This window comes from Petromyzon marinus, chromosome 5 (assembly GCF_048934315.1).
Source record: "Petromyzon marinus isolate PM22_M1 ecotype Great Lakes invasive population chromosome 5, UKy_Petmar_22M1.pri1.0, whole genome shotgun sequence".
Lineage (NCBI taxonomy): Eukaryota > Metazoa > Chordata > Hyperoartia > Petromyzontiformes > Petromyzontidae > Petromyzon > Petromyzon marinus.
Window position 1 is genome coordinate 8,134,862 of NC_133671.1, and position 7,595 is coordinate 8,142,456.

Genomic DNA, 7,595 nt, shown 5'->3' on the forward strand with positions numbered 1-7,595 from the left:
AAGCGCCAGCAGGCGGCGATCGACACGATGGGCGCCACCCCCACCGGCCAAACGCAAGCCCCGGGGGGCGTCTGCCGTAGTCGCGAGTGGCGACGATGCCGCCCTCCGGTCAGCCGTCGATCCTCAGCTTCTTTGCCAAGGCGAGCCCACCCCCCCCCCCCCCCCCCCCACAGGGCAGTGACTTTAACGTGTTTGTGTAATTTTTCAACTTTTTACGAAACGTAGTGTCTCCGAGTAGCTCTCGACGAGGCCAATCGATTGACCACTAGTTTTGTTGTCGGTAAGTCAACAAGACTCGTGTCGCTACGCGGTTTTTCCCATCCCGGGGCAGTGATGGGACCCCAGGGTCCCGCCAATTGCTTCATATGCTCCATCACAACCACCTCTCCCTGATTACAACTATTACACTCTCCTTCCGTGTTCTATTTGGAACTTACATGTTGTTTATCTCATCCTGCCATAACCATCCTTGCATCTTCTATATGCAACTGTACTCTAAGGCCAGAAGCCTTTTTCTAGTAGATTTGTTAAGGGTTCAGTAGCACGTGGTCAGCTAATGTTTTTGGTAAGGGCCTTTTTCTAACCACTGAACATGGACCACTGCTCAAATGGTTAGCATACTCTATATTTTGGTGTAATAATCCAGTCCTAACGATGGTGGTGAGGTTTGTGTGGACTGTTATGAATGCCGAGAATGTTGAATGAGAGGAACAACAGGCAATGTTCATGTTCCAAATGTGAAATACTTGCATCGTATTACTGATTGTGGTGTTTGAAGATCGTCCAATGTAGATTTTATGCAATCCGATGTGGTCTCCCCAATTGTCACTCCGGAACGTTATGGTGACTGCGTGGACAGGGACCTCCTTCTTCATGTCCAGTTTCCACCAACTTTGATCAGAACCACCCTTCGAGCTCGCGCATGACTTGCTCCTGGTGTAGTCCATGTCCGTGTTCCCGTCAATGGCGAGGAAAGCAATTGCGCAAAAATTACTCTCGTCACAAAAGGTGCTGAACTGCGTCGCTTCACCGTGTATGGCCACGTTTGTGCCTAGAAGGTGAAGAAGAGAGACAGAGAGAGAGAGCACCTGTGCTCATCATCTGCAGTTTGTAGGAGAGCGAGTGATATGTAGAGCGGTGCCCTGCCGCTCTACATATCACTCAACAATTTAACCATAGGCCACACCCAATGCAGTGTAACCAAACACAGTATAACTATCGTTTTCAATGAATATTCACTTATGCGACCTTATTACAACGTTGGCCTAATGCCTCCAACCGCGAGTCGGACACGTGATGTTGTGCTGTCTATTATAGCGACGACGAGAAGTGAAGTATGTTTAATCAGGGTTTCTAAGTTATATCGCACATAAACAACTTAAGTCTTTTATTTATCCAATTGAAAGGGAGTTCACACGACCGAGGTCTTCCCGTAAGTCTTTATTATCTTCTTCACACCGTTAACACCACGACACACCCACAGCAAGCGTCGTCTATATTAGAGGGGTTTTTGGGTTAGATCGCGTAAATATATAAATGTGTCGTTAAACCCACCACCACCCAACACAGCCAACTAGTAAGGGTTGTCACGTAAACAGAACGTGGCCAATTCGTCACTTAGTACAGCACACCGGTGTGTTGGAGAGCCAAGCCACAACATTTACAATCTGAGTACGACGTTTCGCCGGTAATTACAACCAGCTTCATCAGGCCACAACCAGATTTGTGGAGAGGTCCTCTTGTTTTGTTCCTTAAATATCGTCTGCAGGAGCCACAAGCCCATGACACACACCCCTTACTCTCTCTCCGAACATTTAAGGAACTCTCCCGACATTCCTCTCAGCCCTCGCTACTCGTTTCCCGTCAAATATATCTCCTTTCAGGTTCCCTCCCTTCCCCCGTCTCCTTTTTTCTTAGCCTCGTTACTGCCGCCTTTCTTTAATTCTCAAAGGCGGAGACGAGTACAGGCGGTATCCGATTTACGATGGTCTGATTAACGACCACAATGAAAGCTCAGCACATGTGACTGCTCACTTTGGATTACAGGACGCCTAAATAGCAACTGCCTCTTTAGACGCTGTACACAATTGTTTGGCAGCTGCTTTTCGGGTGAAAACGAGGCGTGTGTGTGTGTATATATATACATCCGCATTGACAGATGTTGATGTTTGTTTCAACGTGAAGGGACTTTAGACATGTTGTTTGTTCATATTCTTAGTTTTTTCGGTAAAGTCACGTTGAAGAGAAACAACAAAACAATAAAATATATATAAAACAATAAAAAATTCTCACGACGTTTCGACCATAACTCAAACGGTCATCTTCATGACCGTTTGAGTTATTTTTGAGTTATTTGAGTTTGAGTTTTGGTCGAAACGTCGTGAGAATTTTTTATTGTTTTATATATATTTTATTATTTTGTTGTTTCTCTTCAACGTGACTTTACCGAAAAAACTAAGAATATGAATTACTGCAGTCACAAAAGCTTTAAATCAAAATGTTGTTTGTTGTTTTTTGTTTTACCCAAGAAAGCGTCTCTTAGTCTATAAGACCCTGCTTGAAGTTCTGAAGCCACAGCAGCGAAGCCGCTCTGCCGGCGCTGCTTTCCCCTCACAACCCCCCACATGAACAGGCACCCCCCCCCCCCCACGCAGGACCTCAGGGGGGAAGTCACCTGGCCTCCAGGTTTTCACCCAGGAACATTCTCCACGGTTTCCTGGGGCCAGGGAATTGGCCGAGGCTTCCCTGAGGTTAAATGGCACTGCGGCGCAAGAGCTGGGAAGTGTGGTGACCGCATCTACGCCTCTATTTAAGGAACGAAACGGGTGGACTGCTCCACAAATCTGGCTGTCGCCTGATGAAGCTGGTTGTAATTACCGGCGAAACGTCGTACTCACATTGCAAATGTTGTGGCTTGGCTCTCCAACACAACCGGTGTTGCTGTACTAGTATACTACACTATACACTACACTATACACTACACTACTATACACTACACTATACACTACACTATACACTACACTATACACTACACTATACACTAGTGCTGTACTAGTGACGAATTGGCCACGTTCTGTTTACGTGACAACCCTTACTAGTTGGCTGTGTCGGGTGGTGGCGGGCTTAACGACACATTTATAGATTTAAGCGATCTAAACCAAAAAATAAAATCTCTTGTGGTTCATCTGTGGTGAGTGGATGAGAGGGTGTGTGAGCAGGTGGATAAGTGAGTTGATAGTTTCACCAGTGTCTTCAAGGAGGAATGTCAAAGCCAGGAGGCTAATGATGATGCATATATTCTCGGGAGGGTCCTCTTAAAGTATCAATGTCCTCAATATGTTGCATATGGGCGGGAACATTTTTTGGAGTACTCGGGAGAAAACCCAAATGGATCAGACACTTATTTTGTGTTCTGCCTTTGATTGGCTACCTCTCATAGCCCTGCAGGTAGGGTGTTTCACGCACATCGTCATCCCCGCTCTCATCCTTGCATGATCAACCAACCCTACCCAACCTCCAAGTCATTGGTTTTGCAAAAGTGCATTGCCTGTACGCCAGGTAATACACGTGTATGTAAAAGAGGCGGGCTGGATGAAGTACAGAATTGCGTTCAATACTCACGTATCGTGGGGTGTGTGAATGTGTCCTCGCATTCCCCAAGTTGCACGTACGCCACCAGCACGAGCACCAGCTTCATTGTCCTGAAACACAAAACGGCACAAATCAGCCTGCGTGACGGGCACAGGCAGCTTCGACCTGGGGCAAGGGGGCACTCGACCTGTAGGTAGGTGAACATTTCCCACTCGATATATCCTGGATCGCTGTGCGGCTGGCTGGCTTGGAGTATGGATTATCGGTGTAAGTCACTGCATGCCGCGACGGTACAATATACGTATATCCCTAATCATAATGCTAATTTTATGCAATACTACCATATATTCTTATAATCCTATGAACAGGTTTATAAACAGGTGCATGGCCCCACGAAATAAGGTGAGATCGATGTGGCATTAGACTCACAGATCCAATTCACCCAAATTCTCTGACACGATAACCGCAAGTTATCACTGGAGGAGCATTCAGTATCAAACGCATAAACCGTTGCTCACGAAGTCGCTGTCAATTCTCAGTCCAAGTGCAGTAGTTACTGATTTAACGCTCAGATAATAGCATACAAACGTAAGGTCTTTTCGTTACCTTACAAAAAAAAACAACGCACTTTTATATCAAGAATGTTCTACTACAATCAGAAGGTTACGAGTTCAAATCCAGGTCGGGGTTTGACACAGCCCATCATCCTTCCTCGGTCGATAAAACGAGTTCCACTTTGTGGGAAGTCAGTGGCGTATGTCCTAATACAGACTTTAGCCCTGTGCCATGTGAATGATGGAATTTTCACTGCTGGCTCAGGGAAAACGACATAAGTGCCACCATCCCATTGTGAGTTCAAGCAATGCGGCACTCGGGTATTTAAACGTCGAGCACGCTACGAGAGATGCCACATTCGTGTTTCAGATATACAAGCCTTGCTACTGCTGCTTGGGCATATGTCACGATCTACAGATGGAGACGTCGGCATGTGAATGTATCTTCATCCATATGACTAAAATCCGAATACCCGTTTCGTTTCATTATTGATTGTTGGCTAAGATCGCATAACTGAAACGTGTGTCCTAAACTCTCCTCCACCTGAAGTTGTCACGTGAAAAAAAAAGTGCGTCAATGTATCGCTGATTCAGCACCACCAGTAATGTTGGAGAGCAATCTACACACACATTTAACTATTGGGTACAGACGTGTCACGAGTAGTTACACCCGGCATCGTCAGGCAGTTACCAGAAATCTCACATTAAGCATATCGATCGCGAAAACCTGAGCATTACATTTACCTGTGTTGTTGTGTTATAGTACAACATTGGAGTACACTTACTTGGTGGTCCGTCAATCCTGCAGTCTGCTGACTGGGTGTCTCTGGGTTTTGTTCCAACCTTTTTATTCTCACCCTCAATTAAATAACGCTTCCAAACGGTGTTTGTGTTTGGACAATAGAATATCTTTTCTCATTGTTCTGCCATTGTTCTCTCACGGAAAAAAACTTTAGGTAATTACGTCCTTCATAAAAGACATTTGCTGGGTGTTTGGTAACATGCTCACAGCTGCGCGTATACATCGAGGTGTAATAGTACAAGGTAAACATTCACTGAATATAACCTTTCATTTAAAAACAGCTGCGTGTGTGACCACCGTTACATTTCATGTTTTCCGATGTATGGCCGTCCCTCGCATGACGCGTGGATGTGTTCCTGAAAAACAGCGCACAAATCGAATCGCGCTGTCTGAAGCCTATTCTCCCACAAACATACACGTTGCCGAAGAAAATTAGGAATCATTTCATAATTTTAGCCCTGGATTTCCAAAATACAGGCGTGTCTCGCATCACGAGCATTCCTACTACGAGAATTCGCAATAACGAGCAATTTGAAATGAGACCAATTGGTTCGGGAAGCGAGCTAAATGCTCGCTTATTGAGCAGAGACCGATCTTTAAATTTTGATTTAAAGCTTTCGTGACTGCAGTAATTCATATTCTTAGCTCTTTCGGTAAAGTCACGTTGAAGGGAAACAATAAAATAATAAAATATATAACAATTAAAAATTCTCACGACGTTTCGACCACAACACAAACGGTCGTCATCAGGTGTGTCGGCCTGCACAAATTCATCCATTTTTTAAACGGTGTATTTATTTATCTACAAAAAAACCGTCAGCGCCACGCGCAGCGATTTGGCAGTTTTTTTGGCAGTCCTTCTAAATAAACTGCCAAATCGCTGCGCGTGGCGCTGACGGTTTTTTGTAGATAAATAAATACACCGTTTAAAAATGGATGAATTTGTGCAGACCGACACACCTGATGAAACGTCGTGAGAATTTTTTATTGTCGTTATAAATATTTTATTATTTTATTGTTTCCCTTCAACGTGACTTTACCGAAAGAGCTAAGAATCAGAGACCGATCAATACATCTGTGTCCGGTGGCGGCAGGGTGCGCACGGTGGCCCGCAGCTGTTTACCAGCTGTGCTGTGCTGCATGCCCCGCGTTTTTTGTGGTGTGGGAGAGGGGGGGGGGCCCTCGTGGTGGCACTGTTTAAATGAGGGTGGCGGTAGTGGAGCGGTGGTGTGACGGTCAGCTCGCTGCACTACGAACCGGGCGACCAGAATCCGATTCCTGATCAAGGCCAACACCAGTGAAGATTATCTGGACCGCTCCTGGGCCTCTTCCTAGGTCGACTCAGCCTCAAATGAGTAAGTGGTGTGGTGTGTAAACATCGCTATTAGGGAGACAAAAGGCTGCCGGGTGTGGTGCTGGCCACCCACCCCCTTGATTGCCGTGCCGGCCTTCATCAGGTGCTTGTCCACAGCACTTGACTCAACAGTCTGGTAAGGCTACACATTGCATTGCGGTTCTTCACGTGTGGCGTTATGTTTTGTTTAATTACTTTATTTTGAAGTCATCATTTGTATTTCTCACGTTAAAAAGGTTAAGAGTGGAAAATGTCGGGGCTGAAACGTAACTCAGCGTTTAACACGGGAGCCAGTGGAAAAACGATGACCCTTTAAACGATGACCCTTTAAATGAGATTTCGCTTTCCGAGCAATGCTTTGCGGAACGTATCCCGCTCGTTAAGCGAGACGCTCCTGTCCGTATAAATGTAATGCTTAATAATATTAACATTACAATCATTTCTAGATTTGAAGCTTTCGTGACTGCAAGGATCCATACTCTTTGGTTCTATTCGGTAAAGTCACGTAGGTAAAAAATAAAATAACAAAAATCACGACGTTTCGGCCACAACACAAGTGGCCTTCATCAGGTGAAGGGACCGTGCTGTCATGAGGACACTCCTCATCAGGTGAAGACACTCCTCATGACAGCACGGTCCCTTCACCTGATGAAGGCCACTTGTGTTGTGGCCGAAACGTCGTGATTTTTGTTATTTTATTTTTTACCTACGTGACTTTACCGAATAGAACCAAAGAGTATTACAATCGTTACTTAATAAGGTGTTTAATAACAAATAAAGCTTTAAAACGATTACTATTTATAAAGATTACTTAATAAGGTGGCTACGCCCAGCCCGTGTCAACACTGAGCGCTGCCATCAATGCGGTGACTCCATCAAGCGTCGTGATTTAATTTGATTGTTTCTATTTTTTTATTTTATTCTTTTTTCACCGACGTGACTTTACCGAAAAAACCAAAGAGTATGGGTCCTTGCAGTCACGAAAACTTCAAATCTAGAATGACTCTATCAGATTTATATTTTAGTAGCTTAACCTAGGAAATACATTTTTTAAATAAAAAAATGTGATCATTGAAATTGTTTTTCTTATTTATTTAGCGTGTAACTGTGAAACGCATAGCGTAAGTGTGAAGTACGAACAGTCATCGACTTACGAACACAATTCGTTCCTGAGACCCGTTCGTAAGTCAATCGGTTCCTAAGTCGGAAGAAAATCATGCACTGTATTCAAATAATCATACAGTCAGTGTTATGAAATGTTACGAGCATTGCTAAACCCATAAGAAGAAACATT

General features: G+C 44.6%; 1 long non-coding RNA gene across 1 annotated transcript; it reads right to left on the minus strand.

Moving 5' to 3' along the window:
- Positions 1-231: 231 nt before the first annotated feature.
- On the minus strand, positions 232-5,033 carry LOC116939316 (uncharacterized). The gene is made up of 3 exons (XR_004402389.2): positions 4,931-5,033; positions 3,622-3,701; positions 232-1,051 (listed from the first exon to the last, which is right to left on the minus strand). It is a non-coding gene; the product is annotated as an uncharacterized LOC116939316 (long non-coding RNA).
- Positions 5,034-7,595: the final 2,562 nt, after the last annotated feature.